Below are 23,531 nucleotides of genomic sequence, written 5' to 3'. Positions count from 1 at the left end.
CAACAAAACAGGGAGCATCTCAGAGATCGAGATGCATGCAGAGATTCCAAATGCACGAGGAGAGGATGTAGGTACACCCAAGGGATTTAGGACACAACCGAGGTGTCATTTCAAATTAGTAAAAGCTAATTGATTATACAATAAACTGGATAACAGGGTCATATGTGAGAAAACTCCCATGAGGCTAGGTGAATCCACACCTCAACTCTTATACTTACATTCTCATCTGGATCAGAACTTCTAATGGCAAATGAAATGAAGTCAGAAAAGGAAGGGATGGGAAGGGGGAACCTAACCTCAAGGATATTTGAAAAAGACATGTGGACACCTACTATTTCATATAACACACACACACACACACACACACACACACACACACACTCATGCATCCCTTCTTCCAGAATCCATAGGTTTTCAGATAAAAAGCCCATTTCCAGGTGTAAGGTGCCTGGTCAGGGGCATCCACAAGACATCCCCAACCACCGCACACAAATGATACAGTCTATTACCATTGCTCTTGGTTGCCCACCACAACTTGATGGTACAACCATGTTGTTGGAAACATGGCTTTGATCTCAGGACATGAGAAAATAATGTCAACACTAATCAGGGAGCTTCCTCCCTATTGGCTAGCTTCAAAGTGCCACAAGGTTATTAGGTTGCTGGGGGAGGTCATCAACAGCCTTACCCAGCTGTAAACCCTCCAAACTGTAATAGTAGCCAGTGTGACACACTGTGCCAATGGATCCAGTAGTGGCATGAATGCTTTGAGGTGACCAGCTTCTTTTTTATTGGGTTGAAGACCCACCCGACAGGGGAAACATGAGCCTGCTACTGTAAATTTGGCTATGAAGCCATGGTTGGGAGCTCACAAATCTCAAGGGTAAACCCACTATTGTTATTGTGCTAGGCCAACGTAGAATCAAAGAGTCCTGTATGTGCCTCTCTCTCTCCCCATTGAATACAGTAGTTTTCAGACCTTACTGTAGAAGTTTCTTTGTGCAGTGGACAATAAGGCAGACACTCACGGCTGGTCAGAATGCAGAGACTAAGTATCAGTGGGGTGCACAGCTACAGAGGAGACAGGACATCTGTGTAACGCCCCATCCTCACAAGGCTCAGGGGCTATCTCAGAGGAGAGACAGAAAAGTGTAAAAGCCAGAGGTTACGGAGGACAAGACTGAAACAGGATCTACTGGGCATGACAGGACCTCTATACCCATGAACTCACAGGAGCCATGGCTGCCATACAAGGCATGCACAAAATCAAGCCAGTCAACATTCCAGCATGGGGGCTGGAGGGGCTCAGGATCCTTATCCATAACTGAGGTGCTTCCAACAGTTAATGTCTTCTGCAGGAAATATGGTCAGCTTTTTTGAAGGATGAGGCCCCTGATAGGTCAATAACACCCCAGCAGACACCTTCTTACCCACTAGTAGATGAGCACCACACACTGGATTGAATGGGTTATTATTATTTTTTTTGTAAGAAAGAGAAAGTAGGGGGCTGGTGAGATGGTTCAATGGGTAAGAGTACTGACTACTCTACCGAAGGTCCTGAGTTCAATTCCCAGCAAACACATGGTGGGTCACAACCATAAGAAATGAGATCTGATGCCCTCTTTTAGTATGTCTGAAGACAGCTACAGTGTACTTATTTATTATAATAAATAAATTTTAAAAAAGAAAGAGTAAGTAGGAATCTAGGAGTCATGGATTGGGGAGCTGTTAGAGAAATAAAGGGTGAATATGATCAAGAGACAGTGTATGATATCATCAACAAATCTTATTAATTATTTACAATATTATATTAAAAATCTTAGGCATATATTATATACCCAAGGAACTGATGGTGTTGATCATGGGGGAGGGGCACTAGGGCCTGTGTAGGAAGGAGTTTTGAATTATTTAAAAACAGGCAAACTAAAAAGAAAAAACCAACAAAATATAAATATGCATAATTATTCAAGATGGTTGGGCTTTTAAAAATACTTATTTTTATTTTATCTGCATGAGTTTTGCATGTGTGTGTGTGTGTGTGTGTGTGTGTATGTGTGTGTGTGTGTGTGTGTGTGTGTGTGTGTGTGTGTGTATATACAATGTGCCCAGTGGTGGCCAGAAGAAGACATTGCATTTCCTGGAACTGGAGGTACAGATGACTGGGAGTCACCATGAGGTTGCTGGGACCAAACTCAAGATCCTTGCAAGAATAGTAAGTAAGAGCCCTTAACTATTGAGCTAGCTCTCTAACACCAAGGTGGTTGTTCTGTACACTCTTGAGATTGTTGCACATAGTAGGGGTTCAATAAAATATAAAGCTTTAGGGATATAAAAATAGGTTCTTAGTCTTTGTGACAAGATATCATTCTCTCTTGCCTGAGCTCCCAGAGGAGGCTTGACAAGTTAGTGACAAGTGGATTCAGGGGGCAGCAGGGTGGGGGAGCTGGAGAGAGACAATGGCAAAGACACAGTCACAGGCGAAGGATTTGCACAACCTCTAAAATGTCTGCCACCTGATTATGGGAACCCAAGTTAAATCCTCAGAACCCACATGAAAAGCTGGGTGTGGTGGCACTGGATTGAAATTCTAGCATTGGGGAAGGAGGGGGGAGATCTCTGAAGTCAGCTGGCCATTCAGTACAGCCTAATTTGTGAGCCTCAGGATCCAGTAAGGGACCCCTTCTTGAAACAAAAGAACAACAAATAAACAAAATCCAAGGTGACCCCTGAGAAACAGCACCGAGGCTGAATTCTGGCCTCCACATTCATACAGACGAAGGTACACTAGCATTACAGACACACACATGCACACACACACACAGATACACCAGCACCACAACACACACTCCATATACACATACACATACATACATAGGCACATACACACACACAGGTACATCAGCACCACACCACGCACATGCATGCACATGCACACATGCACACGCACACATGCACACTGGGGTGGAGGGGTCCAGCCACATAGTTTTTAACTATCTGCACAGAACTTAGCACAGTCTAATCATCTAATAAGGACTCATTCCCTATTTACCAAACAGGAATAAACTAATATTTTTCCAACCTAAAAGTGACATAAAGAATCACAGCTTCTACAAGGTAACCCCAGAAAAGTGTCCACAGAGCAGTTCCAGCTCTAGCACACTCAGTCCCCAGTCTCCACTTGGAAAACTGAGAAGGACAAGGTCACCTTCTGTGCTTGCTTTAGGCAGAGCATAGTCTGGCCATGTCGTCTTGTTAATTTTATTTTGTGCCACTTCTCTGATCTCCAGTGTGGACTACAGCTCCCCCTTCTCATTAACATAGACAAAGCAACTCTGTGCCTAGAATCTCTGGGAGATGCTCGGGAAAGAGGGGCAAAAAAAAAAATGGTTTCAAAGACTTGGGAGGGAATGGGAACTTTGGGTGCCAAGCCCCGGTCTGAAGCTTATCTGAACCCACAATGTCTGGTGGACTTCTGGCACTTTCATATTTCAGTAGGTGCTGAAATGTTACTGCTAATGTTACTTGGTAGGTACCATTTTTTTTTCTACAAATTTTCTTTGTTTAATATCTGATCCTCTAACTTGCTTTGCTTCCACTCAGGCCTTCCCTTCCCTTTTTCTCTAAAGTGAAAGGCAACAGAGGCCCCTGCTCAGTCTCCCCCTCTGCTTTGCCACCTCTCCTGGAGCAGCTTTGCCTTAGGAGATTGGGTCTGCTGAAGCCATTTCCTGGCTGTCTGGCTCGACTGGAGAGAGTCAGGTTTGGTGCCCATATCAGAACAATCAGGCTTCAAGTACATCATTTCAGAGTTTGAGACCCGGCCCAAATGGGTCCTGAATCAGCCGAGCCTCTCAGTCCTGGCAGATGTTTTTAAAGTCTTTAAGTTTCACCCTTAACAGAGATAAACTCTGCATCCATGTGGCCCACAAGGGTAGTTTCTGGTCCTTGGTTAATCATTCTCGATTTGATGGCTGATGTGGTAGAAAACCCACTAATTTTAATATGCAGATTATCGGCAAGCAATTCCTTTTATATTTATTCCTCCTTTTATGGGCCTGATTGAAATAAAACGGGAGCTGGAGTTGCATTAGAGTTCTCTGAATGGGGTCTCCACAGAACTGGAAAGAATATAAGCTAAGTACTCTCTGAGCCGAGCCTAACTGCGCCTTCACCCTTCCACAGATACATTTTTGGGGAGGTTTTGTTGTTGTTTTCGTTTTCTGATTCTCTTCCAATTTGCATGTTTACCAAAATCCCAAGGAAGGAAAAATAAAACAATTAAAATTCTTTTTCTATAATCCATTTAAGTCAAAAATAAAGAGAGAGAGAGAAATTTGTAGCTTTCAAACACCATTAGTTTGCTAATGATAGCTTTCATCCAACGACAGCCAGCACACTGATAAGATGCTGCAAACATCTCTGGTGAAGGAAGAGGTCCATTTATAGGCCCCACTCTGTCTCTGCAGCTTGCACATGTTTTCAAACATAATTTCATGCCTGCTTTCTGACAGCTCATTAAACAAAGGCCTCTTGGTGGCTATATTGCCCGTCTCCCTGCTGAGACGGCAGCATATTTACGGCTTTCGCAGATTGCCGGCTGCTGGCGCCTTCTCTTGCCCGTGGCCTGCCTGCCAACTGCTTATCAGTCTCCCCCCAAAGGTGACATCCTCGTTGTTTGTTTAGGTAGCGATGGTCCGGGTTTGACCCTTAGAGGCCAGCAGTCGCCTGATTAGGAGGGCGCCTGCACTGGTTAGATAAAAGCAATCACACTTGGAGACAGCCCGGGTTGCCGAGCCTCGCCAGGCTGCAGGCTCCCATTCAGCAGCACGCAGCAGACAGTTCGTTAGCTCGACAGCTGGCAGCGAGCAGACCTTGTGGGATTTCTGCCTCGGAGAAAGCAAACAAGGCTTCGGAGTGCTGGGAGCTATCAGGGGCTGTGTATGGGACGATCAGAGGCCTGATGCTCCTAATCACCTGCCCCCTGACTACCATTAAACCCACATCGCACATCTAAACCCATAACGGGCTCTCTGGATGCAAGGCCTTATATGAATTCTGATCCCTTCCTCCTCCTCTTGCCGGTAGCATTTTCCTAGGGTCCTGGGAGGACAGATGAAGACATCTTGGCTACAGCAAGAGGCTGCAGGCTGCAGCCATCTGCCATTTCAGGAGCTGACAAAACTGGTAACAGGTTTCCGCCTCTGCAGTCTCCTGGAGGACTGTCTGTTTCCTACTAAATAGAGCTGAGAGAGAAAAGTGGTGGTGTTGGTGGGGTAAAGACGGAGAGCAGTGGGGGGAAAGGAGGACATGTGATTCAGTCCTTAGCTGCTATAAGTGAATAGTGAGGCTCCAGGGACAGGATTTTTGTCAAGGCTTGGGATACCCTTGATCTCCCTGGCAGTGCTTTCAGGGATGGAGTACACAGCGGGGCATAGATAGGGGTGTGCCTGTGTGTTTGCCTTTGGGGAAGACAAGGACAATGGCATGGTATTTTCTACACCTTTAGTGAATAAGGCAGTGGCTTCGACATCTCTTTATAAATCATCCCATGTAATGAACACCACTCAGAGACAGGCACCGCACACATGACAGCAACGAAGGCTGAGAGACAGGACTAGGCTGAGTTTCATGTGGTTACCAACTGAGTTCAGGTCTGGCTTTTTCCAAATCCCCTCTACCTCCCCCCCCGCCCCCCCCACACACACACTCGGAAACTCTATGCTTCGAAATGCACCATTGCACTCATAGGTCAGAATTCATTGCTACATCTCTTTCCCCTCTGGGCCTTGCTAGGCCAGTGTATGTGACTGACCATCAAATGGGAAAGTGGTCAGTCAGTGCTGGTGAGTTCCAGATAGTCTGCATGAAGGACCCTCGAGCAAGGGATTGGCAATTCTCAACACCCTTCTCTCACTCTTTGAAACCACGTTGGGAGATTCTATATAGAGGCACTAGAGGTCTTCATCTCACACTTTTAGAAGGCATTTCTTAATGTGGAAGCTTCTGGGCGAGCATCAGTCTCCTATGTCTCTGTACCTCTGTGCTCAGTGGAGGGATCTAGAACATAGAAGGTGTTCAATCCATGAAGGTTAAGCCAGGAAAAAATTTTAAGTAAATATTTTGTTCCTAATATACCCTGAGTGCTGCTTGCTGGCTTACTCCCGGTGGCTTGCCCATCCTTCTCTGTTATACCACTCAGGACACCTGCCTAGGGATGGCACCACCCACAGTGGGCTCATGACTCAAGAAAATGTTTGCACAGGCTTATGGGCAGGCCAGTCTTACAAAGGCAGTGTCTCATTAGAGGTTCCTTCTTCCCCAGTGACCCTGCTTGTGTTAACAGAGAACTAACCAGCATACCTTCTTTTAAATGACTTGAACTCCTGTTTCTAGGTAAAGGCTGTAGTCTTGTATGCAGTACCGTTTCTGAAAACCAATCTCTGGGGATGTCTGCATTTGTTTGAAAAGCTATAGATGGAACTCAGGACTTTGCAGCTATCAAGCAAGTGCCTTACCATTGAGGATTTCGCCAGCCTAGCTTATTCCTTCTTACATGTTGATGTGTGTATAAAAAGATGAAGAGGGGGGGGGATATGTTCTATGGAGGTGTAGTGAGGTATGGGAGAAGGGGGTACTCTGTAGGCCCGTGCTGAGGCATCCCTTCCCCCTGAGGGACCAGCCACACAAAGGTAGAGTATATTCAGGGCATGGGGAGGGGAGTTAAGAGAGCAGTAAAGGCAGAGAAAGGCAAAGAGAGAGAGAGAGTAGAGAAATAGAGTCTGGCCATGAGCAAGTGGAGAGAGAGGGGGGAAAGGAAGAGCAAGAGCGAGAGAAAGCAAGAGAGTGAGAAAGGAGCAAGAGAGCGAGGAGGGGGCAAGAGAGCGGGGAGGGGGCAAGCAGCCCCTTTTATAGTGGGGTCAGGCCTACCTGCCTGTTGCCAGGTAACTGTGGGGCTGAGCTTAGACAGAATGCTAACACATGTTATTTTAAGTGACTATTGACTTGGAAAGTAAGTCAATATGTTCCATTTTATGGATAAGGAAAGCAAGACTTATCCAGAAAACCTAAGTGACTTTCCTATAATGTCGTAGCCAGCAAGTAGGAGAGACAAGACACTACATAATTTGTTTAGATCTTTAAAATTTTTTACCTCTATGACTGTTTTATCTGTATATATGTATGAGTACTACCTATGTGCCTGCTGTCCAAAAAAGTAAAGAAGGGAGCCTAGAACTAGATTTATGGATGGTTGTTAGCCACAATGTAGACACTGGTAATCAAACCCAGGTCACTCTGGCAAGATCAACAAGTGTTCGTAACCACCAAACCATCTCTGCAGTCCCCAGAGACATGGCTATGATAGTCTCTGTGTGACTTCCAAAACAAAATCTCTCTTTTGCCACACTGTCTAAAAAACAAATGATATTCAAAATCTGACCAAAAAAATACTTCAAGAAACTAGTGATGACATGTGTGTGTGTGTGTGTGTGTGTGTGTGTGTGTGCCTGTGTGTCTGTGTGTGTGTGTGTGTGATGGCTGTCTTTGAGAGAAAGAATCTGGAGTATTTGTGCTATTTTCTAAGTTGTACATGCTTAATTTTTATGAGAAAAGTCTTAAGCAATCTCCACCATTCGTATCATACACAGATACACACACACACACACACAGATACACACACACACACACACACACACACACACACAGAGAGAGAGAGAGAGAGAGAGAGAGAGAGAGAGAGAAACTCACTGTTTGGCTCAGCTTAATTATCACTAATTCAGCAAGAATTGTTCGAGTAAATCATTTGTATGTATATGTATTTGAATGTATTGCTCTATCAACAAACAAAAAAACAAACAAACAAAAAACAGAGCAAACTAAGTCTCAGTGGGACTTTGTCTTAATTAAAATATCCACACCACAATGACACCAGATCCTGGCCAATGAAGCATGCTTTAGTTTGTTTCTTTAAAAACACAATAGTGTATACTGGCATTTCAAAACCACCTCTTCTCATTCTTGTATATGGTTGCCCACTGCTTCAGCCCAGCAGAGGCTCTGGGAGAATTTCTCACAACTTTTGAAAATATCTCTCCTCTCATTTCTTTGTAATCATCGATTCACACATTCATGTACCAGATAATACCCACACGGGTGTCCTGAACTTTAATTACCCAATTTGAACATGATTATCAGAGGTCTTGTGAGGTAGGTGGGAAGAGTCTACCATTCCCCCATTACTAAAGAGGAAGGGGAGGAACTCTGGCTGTTAAATGACAAGGCAGAGAAGGCACGAGAACACAGCCTGAGCTAGCCACTTCCAAACTCAGTCTCTTCTCACTGTACATTTCCTCCTGGCACCAACAGTCAACACTGTTCCTGATGGATATTATGTTGCACCCCTGGCTGTCTTTTCAAACTCTGCTGCTTAAGACTCCTTTATTCCTCTTGCACTTATCCAACTGTACTGGGTACCACCTACCAGCAGGGACCCCAAACCCCACCTCCCCACATCCTCTTCAAGCAACCCTCTCATGGCCCCTCAGTTCAAATCTGAAGAACATAGATCCAATTCACTCAGGAAACTGGCAAATGAACCTAGTATATAGTCACATAGCCACAATGTAATGAGGATTCTTGGGTGACAATCTTGCTTTAGAAAGAAATGTATGGATACTCTGCCTACAGCTGTGCCCTATGGCGGGCAAATTAGACAATACAGGGATCAGGCTAATGGAAAGAGGGAAAGAAAAAAGAACAAATATCAAAGGAAAATAAATGAAAGCACCATTCCATTTTGGAGAGGTGTTTGGTGAGTGACTCTCATAGATTTTACCCTTAGAAAGCATGGGCAAGACACAATGAAGACTTTTAAAATGTCATAGCCTTTGTCTTGGTAAATTCATTTCTGGGACTCTTCTAGAAGGAACAATTCTAAATACAAGAGAGAGCTTTGTGTATAAAGATGCTCGTCGAAGGGTTACTTACATTTAAAATGGCAAAATGGACATTGGTTACGTAGATCTTTACACACTGAATCATTATAGGTACTACAAATGTTTGAAAGATGTTTGGAAATAGCTTGAAATTTTTTATAAGATAAATAAAAGATGGGCACAGAATATCTTTTACATGAGTTTTATGCTAATCAGGTCCCAAGTAGATGATAGGTGATTAGCCAGAGATAGTTCTGTTGCTAAACTACTCCACAGGCAATGTCTTCATTCTTTCTATTTTCTTTTACTTCCCAAGCTTTCTTGAATGAAAATGTTGCTTTATTAATGGAAAAAATATGACTAAGGTGGGAAAATGCCATTTTATTTTATGGTGATTTGTATAAAACCTGGAGTAGTATAGAAGCCTAAACTAAGAAACAAGTCATACCATGCATGTGAGCTCATGAGAGGCAGAAGACTGGTGTCAGGGAAGCTAGATTACAGTAAAACTTTCACAGTTATTAACGAATGGTAAGTCACTATGTTTAAACTGCTTACATAAACAATATGGTTTATTTGGAACACTTGTGTTCCTTCTGAGAATTGGATTTTTGGCATGTCTATGTGCCTGCCCCAAGCCCCAGTAAAAACTCTGGGGGTGGAGTTCTCACACTCACTGTCACAACTCATTGCTGAACAAATCAAGAGTGCCCACGTGACTTCATTTGAGAAGGACCTTGGTTGGAGGCTAGCACCTATTTATTTTCCTGCTGGACTCTGGCCATGTGCTTCCACATTTCAGACAGAATTTGCTTCATTTTTGCTGACTTCCGTTATTGTTGTGACTATAGGATGTGTCCTGTGAGTCCTCCTTGGAAATCACCAAACCAGGCAGTAGTCTTGGGATCAGTCAACAGTAATCATGTGGCACTGGAACAAGCCTCTGGCTGAAATATAAATACATAAAAGCCACAAACATGGTGCTTTCAGAAAAATTGTATAGCCATGTTATCAGAAAAAAAAAGGGCTGTTCCATGTTTGTGCATTTCCTTTGCAGATGAGAAAACAGAGCTAGGAGCAGAGTGAAGGAGAGTGTCCAGAGAGCTTCCGAGCCCAGGAGCTGTGATCCTTCAGTTTCTTTCTAGAATACCATGCCCCTTCCACAGGCATTGTTTTCCCATGAGGGAATAACTTTAATGCAGAAGAGAAAAGACAGCCTTGGGGGAATTAAATGTAAGTGGTCTGGTGTTGATAAATTAGGCCTTCTGATTCATTAATATGAGATGTGACGGCCACTGATGCTTGGGTAGACAGAAAGTGTGTGACCTCAGGCACAGAATCAGCTGCTAAGCAAGGAGACATTTGCCAAAGAGGTGAGCTCTAGGAGGCGAACAGAGCTGACTTGTCCTTTATGGTGCTGGCTAAGAGCTATCACAAGCCATTGGGTCTGCATTATGCTGGCACTTCCTCTGGGAAGATGCACACCTCCTGCCCTGTAATCATGAGTGAATGAAAGGGATACCGATTCGGTGTCCTACTAAATGGGTCACTTCTTCCTGACTTGCTTACTAAGGTGAAGAAGAAAGTGACATGGAGGGAGAATCTTAGTTTTAAAAAGAAACTGAGATGCGTCAGAGTTGTAGAGCAGGTTCCCAGCCTGGGCAGAGCCCTGGCTTGATCGCCAGCTCTGCCAAGACAAATGTACGTAAATAAATAAACCAAACAAAACAAATATGGTGGGATTGTCTACCAAGCCAAACTAACCTTACACATCAAGGATTTTGCTGAGAAATTGGTATCCTTCACTTAAAACACAGTCACAGCTGCTCCCTTTCACTTGGGGGCCAGATCATTGATCATCTAATCAAGAACCAACTGCTCTTGTCCTGAAGGACTGAAGAACATAGTATGTGTGTAGAAAACGTACAATTTTCTGTCTCTAATGGGAGAAACCCAGGATATAGACCTTGCATGGGAGAGAGCTCAGCATATTGTAAATTGATGACTGGGTCAATTTTGTTATACTGCAGCAGGGGAAATTGCCTCCCACGACTTGCTGTATCTGTCAGTGACGACCTGTTAAGGACATGGGAAAAGTTAAAAATAAAGAAGGTAGAAGAGGAGGGAGTGATGGAGCATAGAGGACTCTGTCATTTTCATAAGGACAATGACATCATGGAAATGCTGTAGCATAGCAGCAGATGGATGTGTACCAGGGGCTGAAGGTGCCTCTTCTGACTCACCAAGGTCATTCTAAGCAGTTGGTAGCCTCCAGAAAGTCATAGCCAATATCTCATGTTACTCTGCTATAACAAAATACCATAGACTGGAGACACGGCTTCAACACTAGAAATGAACTGCTCATATCCAGGAAGTAGGATGGAACAATGGGACCTGCATTTGCCCCAGCCCATTCCAGCAGGAGCCCCGGAACTGAGAGGGCTCTTCAGGGTTCTTAGATTGAGTGAGTTAAAAGGCTGTCCCCGCATCTGGGAAGAGCAAAATTGCTTCCTGTGGCAACAATTAATTCCCTGGGTTGAACCACAGGTATGAACTGTCAGTAGTCTGAGGACTGGAGACTGAGTACCTGCAGCAGGAAGTAGTGATTTGACTAGACCCAGTACACACATGTATGATCTTTTGCATCTCCATCAACTGTATGTGCCCTGCAAAGAAGCAACATTGTACCATCCCTGCAATCAAAGATGTACCGATTTTTGACCATCAACTTTTAAGATTCAGGGATGAGCACAAACTATGTCATCTGTGATAGTACTTAGTTTCAACTCTAGATCCTACTCTGCCTGGATGATAAATGTCATCTAGTCCTGGAATAACTTCCCAGTTGGGGCTGATTCTGGGTTCTAGAGGTTTTGGCAGTGCCAAAGCTTGGGGACTAGGAGAACACAGAGTGCATATCCACAGCATGACAGCTCGTCTTGGCCATGGAAGATCACCAAGACCTTTTATTTTTTCTCTTGAAGACCATACTTTGGGCACACTCATATTTATGTCCCCTTTTTCTCTTCTGGAAACTTGACACCCCTCTGAATGCTACCATAGAAGGGTTCCTTTCTTCGCTGTTCTGGACTTAGGGACCTCTTTGTTCTTGGAGCCAAAAGCACACCTTTCTGGTTTAGAAGCCCCTATCTACCCTTAGCACTGTAAGACACCCACTTTTTCCTACAGACTCACATCCACTGACACTCTAAACAACCAGTCATCGAATGCCCTTCTAAAGTAAGTAGGGTTTAATTTTTCAACTGTCTTTGAAGAAAACATCCATAATCAGACTCTTTCTGGGAATGAAAGAAAAAAAAAAGAAGAAGACAAAATAACTAAGTGCCTACAGGAAAACATGCCTAAGTTTTGGGCCAAAATACTTCACAGGCTCTCATTTACTGCATTCTGGCTCCAAGAAGAAGGCAATGTATTTTCGATAGTCATGAGCAATTGGGTTTTACACACAGGACAGTTTCAAGAGCGCTTGTCCACAATGGCTCTTAAGAAAGGTTACCCTTTAAGGCTGAGCTTGAACATAAACACATTGAAATATTTCCTTTTAAATGTATCCAAAATTTAGACTGTTTCCTGACAACCAAGCCTGTGTGTTGTAATGATTTCTGTTAGAGAGCATTTTGAATTTAAAACCCTACTTCTGACACACCAGCCATGTAATCGGCCACAGACAGCCCCAATCTTGCTTGCCAAAGGGCATTTATGCATCTGTTTCTATTAGACTCTGTGTTTCGAATGTCACAAAATGATGGCATAAATTGTTTGTCCATCTCATGTGTGTGTGTGTTCATGTGTAAAGAATCAGACCACTTTACCATGAAGATTGCTTTCTTCTCATTCTCCCTTTTCATATCATTTGATATTCATTATAAAAACAGATGCTTAATGCAGACAAACTTTGGAAAGGGTAAAGGCTTTTAATCTCCAGAATCTGAGCTGTGCCCTAGGGTTCTGTTGTGATAACAATGTCACACATATACACGCACACAGACACAGACACAAGCGCACACACGCACACGCGCGCGCGCGCGCACACACACACACACTGTTAGGTAGCGGTCTCTATCTTAAGACTCAAAACCTTTGTCTTATTATCGTTTCCTCTCTGTCCTTCTTCCTTTCTGGTTCTCTTCCTCCCCTGCAGTGGTTTTTATGACAAAGTCCTTCTTAGGGTCTGCGATATGAAAACTGGATCCTCAGCTGGTGGCGTTGGTACAGTCTGGGGAGGCTTAAAAGATGTGGCCTTGTCAGAGGAAGACACTGGAAGTGGGCTTTGAGAGTGTAAACTTAACAAGTTTTCTTTCTCTGTTTTGTGCTTGTTCAAGATGTAAACTCTCAGCTCCCAGCTAACAGCTGGCATGCCTCTGCTCTGCCGCAGTAGCCCCTCATGCCTCTAGAACTCATTGTAGCAGAGGAAACGGAGGGTTAGGGAGGCTGAGGGACTCATATGTGGTCACAGAGCCAGTGAGGAAAAGACCTGCCTCCAGTCTTCATATCCTTTCCACATTCCCTATATGTGTGTATCAGGAATGGTGTATTACCATGGAGACTGCCTGACTCTAGGTAATAGGACTCTTTGTCTCTGCAGAAGTGAGAAACTGGCATTCATTTTGAGACTTCCTTCTGTTTTCCTCTGCTACCTCGGGCCAGAGATCATCAGCAAGCTAGACAGTAAATATTTAAGGCTTTGAAAGCTTTTTCTCTGTCTGTGTAGCACACAATAGCAATGGGCAATAAGTAAGCAAGGGATCCTGGCTGTGCTTGAGCTCTCACTTGATGCACATGTGCGTGCGTGCATGCATGTATGTGTGCGCGTGCATGCATGTGTGTGTGTGTGTGTGTGTGTTATGCATGTGTGTGCAGGTGCCTTTGCCCACCCATGCCCACAGGAGGCCTGAGGTTGAATTCAGATATTTCTATCATTTTCCATCCTATTCTTTGAGACAGAGTCTCTTCATTGAACCTGAAGCTTGCTGTTTTAGGCAGACTTGGCTGGCCAGTGAGCTCTCAAGGCCCTGCCTGTTCCAGCACCTCATGCTGGTGTCACAGGTATGTACTGCTACACTCAGCTCTTGTTATCTGAGGTGCGGGTTATCTGAGCTTAGCTCTTTATGCTTATGAGGCAAGCATTTACTCATTGAATCATCTTGTTGACCCTACAGACAAGTTTTAGGGATAGAGAAACATAAGTGTGGTGAGGTGAGCTGGTCAATTCTAACAGTACTGGAAAGATTAAAGAGAGAAAATGATATACTGACTCAGTGTTTTCGTTTTGTAGAACTCAGTAAAAGAAACCACAGAGTCTTTTAAACTCCTTTTGAACAAATTGCTTTTACACAGGTGCAGCTTCAAGACTGACACAGTGACAAGCCAGGCTACTGAACTATCCTGGGAATTAAATTCATAACCATGATCCTGAAAGAACATTAGCCATACATTGGCAATACTATGTACCATCATGGTTTTTCCTCTCTACTAAAGTCAACCATGCCCTTGGGATGGTGCTTATAAAGGCAGTTGAATTTGGTGTCTTTCCTGGAACTACTCCAGGCTGATGTGTTTGCTAAAAATGCATACAGGAGAATGTCCCTTTTTCCTGTGTCCTTCCATCAGTCCCCACAAGGAGCAGACTGGATTCTTGCTACCCTGGCCTGCTGGAGGCTGAGACGTGCAAATAAGTCAGCACTGCATCTGTTCATGAAGAACTTGGTTACAGAACTTGCCTCCTTTAAGATATTAGCTTGGCACTTTTCATCTTCATCCATATGCCTTTGAGGGGAACTGTACCGAGCCAACCTTGAATAATAAAACGACTATAAAATGAGAGTCATTATCATTGGCGTCTCTGGATTTGATTCCCAACAAAGAGGAAGTACCTTTGAGGAAAAGCCAACATTCCAAGCTCTACCGTTGTCCTTCTGCCCCCGCCTTCCTTGTCCATCCTTTGATGTTCACAGGGGTGGGGGAGGTGATCCTTTATAGGGGCCAGACCTTCTCCCCTTTCATTCCCCAAGCTAGCACTTGCATCTGTTTGGTGGTCTCTGTTTACAAACTGCTCCCACCTCTGTGGCTGCACTTCTGTAGCCTCTTAGAGGAGAAAGAAGCCTGTGTGTTCTTAGGATCTGAATTTACTCAAAACTCTATCCCAGCCGTCACATTGATGCTAAGTAACTGTGCCATATCCCTATCCTTGTATACACCTGAAATCTCCTCAGCAGATATTGTAGACTGTGACTCCTCCCTTGTTCATGTTTCTGACAGCTTGGCCAGTAAGTAATAGAAGCAAGGAGATCCAAAGGTCTAAGGGAACTGGCCGAATATGCTGGGCAGAGACATTCTAAGGTGAGTCTGCATAGTGCTGGCTCACCTTCCCAAAGGAATTGACATCTACTGACCCAAAGCTACCTGAGTCTAGAAACAAAGAAAGCAAACAATACCGTAGTTTCTGTTCCTAAATTTCCACATCTGTAACCCACACACAGCAGGGTAGCTAGACCTGGACCTTCTGGCTATAACCAGTCTCCCATGCTTCTCTGTGAAGTGGTTCCTCTTATAATTCCTTATTGAAAAACTGAACCCTGTACACAGAAACAAAAATATGTTTTCTACAAAGAAAAAAGTCCACTTTCTTTTTGCCCTGTCTTCCCCAGAGCTACAAACTGTAGTGATATAATGTGTATCATTCTGTGATAATTCTGTACACACACAAGAAAAGGGAAAATATACATATAATAGTGAATATGCATCAATTCAAGTGGACAAAAAAGATAGTGTGAGATTACTTAACCTCATTCAGAGGTTATCCATGTACCAAATTCTTATTAGCTCTAGGACATTCACATGTTAAAACTTTTTTAAAAAAATTATAGATTTAATATTTACCTTTTTGGTTACAATTAAAAACCTAAATGGAGCCAGGCAGTGGTGGCACACACCTTTAATCCCAGCACTTGGGGGGCAGAGACAGGCAGATTTCTGAGTTCCAGGCCAGCCTGGTCTACAGAGTTCCAGGACAACCAGGACTATACAGAGAAACCTTGTCTCAAAAAACAAAACAAAACAAAAAAATAAATAAAATAAAATAAAATAAAATAAAAACCTAAATGAACAATTGTGTTAGTTAGCTTTCTGGCACTGTGACAAAATACCAGAGGAGAGAAACAACTTAAAGTGGGGAAAAGGTTTTCTTCTGGCTCATGGTTTCAGATATTTCAGTTCATGGTCACTTGATCTTGGTGACATGGTCCTTGCTTTGGGAGGCAAAGATTTCAGTATGGAGTGTGCACTGGAGCAGAGCTGCTTTTCCCGTGCTGGTCAGGAAGAGGGGATGAAGGTCAAGTGGCCAGAGTCAAGAGGCTATCCTCAAGGAGACTGTCTCAGGACCCTCTCTTTTCAACTACACCCCATCGCTTAAGTTTCCAGATCTTCCAATCAAATTAAAAGACTATCAATAGAATAACCAGGATACAACCCTATAGCTCTACCTGTGACCACTGTTACACTAGGGACCAGGAATGTGATATATGAGTCTTTCAGGGTACTCCCCTTCCAAATCATAACAATAGTCTTATAGGTGTAAACAACTCCTCCAAATGGGCTCTTATACAGTGTTATCTGACTTCCAAAACATCACAAGTAATGTAGTTTCTGTGAGCACCTGGCTGCTGTGGGGGCAGGGGGGGAGTATCTGCTGTTGAACTTTTGTTAGGAAATGCTCCTCTTTAGTTTGCTGAGGTGAGCTGTGGAGCAGCTCCCTCAACCTCCTGCAGACATCCTGGCTCCCTTCTATGCCCCCAGACCTCTAGACTAGGAAGTTCTCATCACAGAAACCACAAGTTTTGTGTGTTGCCTTCTTTCCACTGGAAAAGGTAACCAGGCCAGGCTAACCAACTCCTAGACTGTCAGAAAATAGTCACTGAGTCATTTTAGCATTGTGGCCTATGCTAAAATGTCACCATGCTACAAAAAAAAAAAAAAGCATGTACTGTCCATGTACCTTCTTACCTCCTGAGGAAGGCATGTTGATGGTCCATGTTTTCCAGATGAAGTCTCAGAGAGCTTCAGTGACTTGAAGATAGAAGTTCTGCCCTACATTATCAGCAAAAGGCCTTTTGATAATTTAGCCCATGGTCTTCATCCCTGGGATTCAATGTTATTACATGAGCTTTCCTTGACTCCCATTCTTGTAGTTTATCCACTCAGTGGCAATCCCTCCTAGTCACCCTGTGGAAAAGGTTTCCCTTCTCCTTCATCAAGGCTGCCATCGCTAGCTCCAGGACTCCAGGGTCCACAGGCAATACTCTGACATCCATCCTTAAACCTTGACCGATGAATCCTGGTTCACATTTGCAGGTTATCATTTTGTTGTTTATTACATATTATCATAACCTCTGACTTAAATGGTGCTGGAAGGTCTTGAGATGGGGAGCTCTTTTGTTCCTTCTGTCACAATTCCCATGCTATGTCTTCTTCATGGACTTCCCATCCTAGATGCAAATCTATGTCAGCAAATTGGGGCAGCAAGCAGAAGCACATAGTAAGAAGGAGCAGAGTGACCAGGTGAGGTCACTTACAGTTACTGAGTACTCTTGAGCCTTAAAAATCAAAGTAAGGTGTTGCATCCTGCCTTAAGAACCAGCACAATAGAGAGAAAGGGCAAAGTCTCCGTTTGGTTATGTTGGTCGACAGTGGAAGCAGATGGTGAACATCTAGTCTCACTGTTTTTAGTTTTTACATCATGGGCTAAGATATGAGGAATCCAGACAGAATGCTCTTACTCAGGGACTCCTACCCCAGCACCTCAGGGATCTCCACCTTTTGAGGAAAGATGGTTTCTATGGTCACCAAACAAGTTCCACTCGTGCTATGACAATGCCTCTTTCCAGGAAGCCTCTTTCAGCCATTTCCACAGGCCAGTGGGCAATCGCTTTCACCTTCCTTATTCCCTCACTGTTTCTGCTTACTGGGCCTTTGGTGGAGCAAAAGTGATGGAGAGAACATTATGACAAAGAACAGAATAGTCAAACTAAGAACCACTGAAGACAACTAAGGGTCCTGTGCATCCACACCCAGGTGACGTGACAAGCTCAGTGGCTTGGTGAGAAGGTGGGTGGACAGCACAGGACATTTCAGCAGAGTGCCTGGCCCAGAGATCCTTGGTGGATATCTTTAGGTGGCTTCACCCTGTGGCAATTTAGGGTTGTGATGGATTTCTGGGTGAAGGACTTTATCAGATCAGAGGCTTTAGTAGGATAAATACCATGTCTGAGTGAGTGTGTATGACATAAGGAAAAAGTCAGAGAACCCAAAGGATTATGTCACTCAAGTCCCTCCCTCTTCACCCCTACCCACACTCATCACTGACCTTCCTTTTCATCTCCCCCTGGTTACTCCCAACAAGTGAGAATTCCCCATCCCACTTAAACAGATTAGTTAGAGTATCTCTTGGGGAAGCACCAATGATTTTGGCACTGTTGTAGAGAAACACCCACACTGAAATTGCTCATCATCCTTTAAGGTCTAAAGATCCCAGTGCCTTCAACACAGAAAGTGGTAATAACAAATGGTTCTGGGCTGGAGTTTTCCCTAGTCCATTACTCACCCTCTCACTTGAATATGCTCCTCTGAAGCTGAATTTGCATCTGCAGGTTTGTTTGTTTGTTTGTTTGTTTGTTTGTTTGTTTGTTTCATTTAGGAGATCCATTGTCCTCTTAGTGAGAGAAGAGTCTTCATGTTTAAGTGGAGGGGCAGGTTTCAGTAAAGGTCAAGAGGTAGAAGAAACTGATATACAGTGTTGTTTTTGATGCCACCACAAGGGGCACTGGGAACAATCAGGTGTGGTCTGTGTACTGGCTGGTTTTGTGTGTCAACTTGACACAGGCTGGAATTATCACAGAGAAGGGAGCTTCAGTTGGGAAAGTGCCTCCATGAGATCCAGCTGTAGGGCATTTTCTCAATTAGTGATCAAGGGGGTAGGGCCCCTTGTGGGTGGTGCTATCCCTGGGCTGGAAGTCTTGGGTTCTATAAGAGAGCAGGCTGAGCAAGCCAGGGGAAGCAAGCCAGCAAGGAACATCTCTCGATGGCCTCTGCGTCAGCTCCTGCTTCCTGACCTGCTTGAGTTCCAGTCCTGACTTCCTCTGGTAATCAACAGCAATATGGAAGTAAGCTAAACAAACCCTTTCCTCCCCAACTTGCTTCTTGGTCATGATGTTTATGCAGGAATAGAAACCCTGACTAAGACAAATTGATACCAGCATAGTGGGGTATTCCTGTGACAACCTGACCATGTTTTGGGGAGGATTGTGGAAGGACTTTGGAACTTTGAGCTAGAAGAGCCACTGGTTGTTAAGAACTCTGTGGGAGCTTGGAAGACCATGTTGAGAACAGTGCAGAAATGGAGACCTGGCTTGTGAAATTTCAGAGGGAAGATAAGACTCTTATCAGGGCTATGCTGTTTTGATTGTGAAGATTCTGTGGTTTTGGTTAGCTGGGGCTGAAGTATCAGCTGTGATTAACAAGATACCAGAACTACTAAAGCCAGATCTTTGCATTACTGGGACTATTGATGTTGGTTAGCTGGAGCTAAGAAATTAGTGGTGATTAAGAAGAGACCACTATCACTGAGGTGACATCTTCTGGGAAGTGTTTTCTGAGCGCACAGCGAGGCTGTGTTCCAGAGATAGCCTGTGCTGCAGCAGAACTTGGTAATGTGTAAGAGTCACCCAGGTGGTACTGGTTTTGAAGGCATGAAGGGGTCATGAAGAGCAGCTGAGGCTCAGCACAGTGGGAGGCCATGGGTAGCCATTGGTGAAGGTGCAGCCTCAGTTGCAATTGATGGCCCACAACTGAAGGGGTCATGCAAAGGAGTTGAGAGAGCCTATGAGAGGCTATTGGTGAAGCCTAGTTACAGTAGAAGAAAGCAGTGTTTTAGAGATGCCAGTACCATGAATGACCACCAAGGACAGAAGCAGCAGTGGAATGCAGGCATCTGGAGCCTAGAAGACAAGATGTGTGCTACAAAGGACAGAGCTGGAGAAGTGACCAAAGCCCTGAGAGGATCCCAGAAGATCGTGAGTTGGATCCCAGACATTGATTTTGCTTTTGATTGTGACTGTGCCCTGATATTTTTCCCTTTTGAAGGAAGAAAGTATTTTAGTGGAGCCCACAGTTAAGAGACCTTGAATTTTAAAAGATATTGGACATTTTAAATGGATTGAACTTTTAATATGTAAAGACTGTGGGACTTTAGATCTTGGGGATGAATAAGTAAGGGTTGAGCTTAATAGTGATGTGTTTGTGTATCAAGTTGACAAGGGGTCAATTATACTGGCTGGTTTTGTGTGTCAACTTGACACAGGCTGGAGTTATCACGGAGAAGGGAACTTCAGTTGGGGAAGTGCCTCCATGAGATCCAGCTGTGGGGCATTTTTTCAATTAGTGATCAAGGGGGTAGGGCCCCTTGTGGGTGGTGCCATCCCTGGGCTGGAAGTCTTGGGTTCTATAAGAGAGCAGGCTGAGCAAGCCAGGGGAAGCAAGCCAGCAAGGAACATCTCTCGATGGCCTCTGCGTCAGCTCCTGCTTCCCGACCTGCTTGAGTTCCAGTTCTGACTTCCTCTGGTGACCAACAGCAATACAGAAGTAAGCTAAATAAACCCTTTCCTCCCCAACTTGCTTCTTGATCATGATGTTTGTGCAGGAATAGAAACCCTGACTAAGACAGTCTGCATTCCTGGATAACCATTAAACAGAATGGGGCTGTCATATACAAACCCTTCACGGGGCCAAAGAATGCTTCTCCCTGTTTCTCATCCAACTCCCTCCTATCCTCTCTCTGCATAGAACCATGGCAAGCTGGATCTGAATGCTTCTGCTCTCTTTGGCCATGGACACCATAAAGTACTTTAATATTTAGGCTGCTAAAATGTCAGGGGGAAAGCCAGTTGCACTGACAGGAAGGGGTACCAATGGAAGTAGGTTCAGCTGGACAGAGCATTTTCCCAGCCTGTAAGTGAGCAGAGTTCTTGTGGTTTTCAAAAATGTGATACCAACTATTGGAAGAAATAAGTTTTCAAAAATGTGATACCAACTATTGGAAGAAATAAGTTTCTGGTCTTTTTCCAGAGAAGGCTGCCTTGTAATCTCTGTTCAGTCGTTAAACCAGAGAGGCCTACTTTTGCACAATAAGGTCTTTTGCTCTTTTGATTGCATTTTTCTGATGCATTTGTGCTATTTTGTTTATGTATGGAAATTTTTTTGTGGAGGAGAAAAAGAAAATTGGCTAATGGAAATGCCTCAGATTCTTCTCTTATGTGCCTAGCTTCCCAATGGGATAGATTTCATTGCTGCCGTAATAAAAGCAGCACTGACTCTAGGTGTTCTGGTTCAGTTAAATACCTTTAATCACTTTCAAACTGAAATAAAAGGAGGTTGGCAATGTGAACATTTGCGCACTCTGGGACATGTTGTTATATATGTGTCCATCATCTCTAAAGCTCAGAAGGGATTCCCAGTTCTCGGGCTCCTTTCAGGATCATCTAATCAAAGCAGCCCCGACTTCTTCTAGCCAAGATGAATGTAACGTGTGTACATGGCACATGTATTAGAAGACAACTAGAAGATAACTTCTTAGCTTCAGTTTTTCTCTCCAGGACCTGAGCCTGACTCTTATGAGACATGTCAGCAGCTTGAAGGCAGAATCTAAGCAGCAAGTGAGCTGGATCCCCATTTAATCTAGACAAGACTTCAAGTCCACAAAGGCTTTGAGTCCATGTGCAGTATCCCTTCATCTGTCCCATTGTGACAGGAAGGAATCAAGAATGAGGACTATTTTTTCAGGAGGACTCAACAGATATGCACAGGATGGATTTGAGCCAGGGCATGCAAAATAGGAAACACACCAGCCATGGCCATGAGAAAACACCTTTAGGAGATAGCCATGAAGGAACTGTCAAGATGGATCAGCTGGTTAAGGCATTTGCCTGATGGCCTGACTTCAGTCCTAGAACCCTCATGGTGAATAGAGAGAATCAACTCCAGAAATGTGTCCTCACAGGCACTATGATCCATCTACGGTTATGTATGCCTATGCACATGCGTGGGAACATACACAAATAAATAGATCAACAAAAGGAAGGATGCACATACCATGGCTGGGTAAGACGGGCAGGCTTGTCATGCCAGGCTCCACCATGGTCCTTCCACTCTGAAGTGACTGAGAATGCCCGACAGGCCACAGGTCTTTGGGAAAAGAATCCTGGTTTGCTGAAGTAGGTCTTGTTGCTGTTCCTTTTGCCAAGAACACTACAGTTGTGCTGTAGATTCCTCCCCTTCCTACCTTACATTTTAAAATTTAGCCTCTACTAAGAGCAACTCCAGTATGCTGGAAAAGACTCTCCCCCTTGTGCCTAGCCTCCACTCAACAATGGAGAAAAAGAAGAGGAAGAGGGCCCAGGGAGGAAGGACCCTACACTGCTGTACGAGGCAGAGCAAGGACACCTTTGTCAACATCTTCCTGGAACCTGTAAAGGAAATAGCAACATTCCGCAAGACCTCACAATAGTGACGCTAAGTGCTGTGCAATTGTTCCCACTCATCTGACCTTCTCTGCTCCAGATTTATTTCATCTGACTCCCTCAGCCCTCAAAGTATATCCACAATACCTGTTCCTGGTGACTTCTGAGATGGCTGTTGAGAAATTCTACTTGGGTTTTTTCTTACAGCAAAATGATTGCTTTTGGTTCAGCCATTTCATTTGGTTCTTTTTCAAGCTTCTTCTAAGGGGTAATGAGGGTGTTAGGTTAATGAGGGTACGCATCATTCTGTTTGGGGGAGCTCTAATCAGTTCTCTTATTGAGAGAAACCTTTCCTACTCAGAAAGGCCTCAGAGTTCACCTGCTAGATCTAAAATGACTATTTTTTTCTAAGAGTGTCACACTTGGACACTCTTGGACAGTTAAGGCTCTGTGTGACCTCGAAGTATAGGCATTCACCTCTACACAAATATTGAAAAAGACCCCTGTGGTGAGCTCACCTTTTCAAAACAGGAGCAATATCCTACATTGATTTCTAGAAAATTTTCGCTGACTCCTGACATCGATTTTTGAAGATGGGCTTACATTTCCCCAGCAGCAGGGTTCCACTTTCCTTTCATGATGTAATGCTGGCCTCATATTCCTAACACAAATTTATGAACTTTACACTGCTGAATTGATGTAATAAAAACAATCATTTTTAGATCAAAGGGCATGCCTGTGTGAATTTGACAGCCCTGTGCATCATACTACAAGCAACAATTTTTCTTAATATCAGCCACTGAAACAGAGTTATGTGTGAACGATGTTGCTAATATATGGGACCACTGATGGCCAAACCAAATGCAGTGTGATTTCTCTTCTGGAAATTGTTTGCTACCTGCCTGCTGTGCACTTGGATGGATAGATAGATAGATAGATAGATAGATAGATAGATAGATAGATAGATAGATAGATTAGATAGATTAGATAGGTATAGATTAGATATAGATCAGATATGGATTAGATATGGATTAGATATAGATTAGATATATAATTTTGACTTAAGCTTCTG

The 23,531-nt window shown here is 43.9% G+C and overlaps 1 long non-coding RNA gene across 1 annotated transcript; it reads right to left on the bottom strand.

The window, feature by feature from the left end:
- Positions 1 to 17,293: 17,293 nt before the first annotated feature.
- LOC116098112 lies at positions 17,294 to 22,546 on the bottom strand. Its single transcript, XR_004121709.1, has 2 exons — positions 22,092 to 22,546; positions 17,294 to 17,446 (listed from the first exon to the last, which is right to left on the bottom strand). It is a non-coding gene; the product is annotated as an uncharacterized LOC116098112 (long non-coding RNA).
- Positions 22,547 to 23,531: the final 985 nt, after the last annotated feature.

The sequence above is a fragment of the Mastomys coucha genome, unplaced genomic scaffold (genome assembly GCF_008632895.1).
Source record: "Mastomys coucha isolate ucsf_1 unplaced genomic scaffold, UCSF_Mcou_1 pScaffold20, whole genome shotgun sequence".
NCBI lineage: Eukaryota > Metazoa > Chordata > Mammalia > Rodentia > Muridae > Mastomys > Mastomys coucha.
This window is presented reverse-complemented; position numbering and strand designations above follow the sequence as displayed.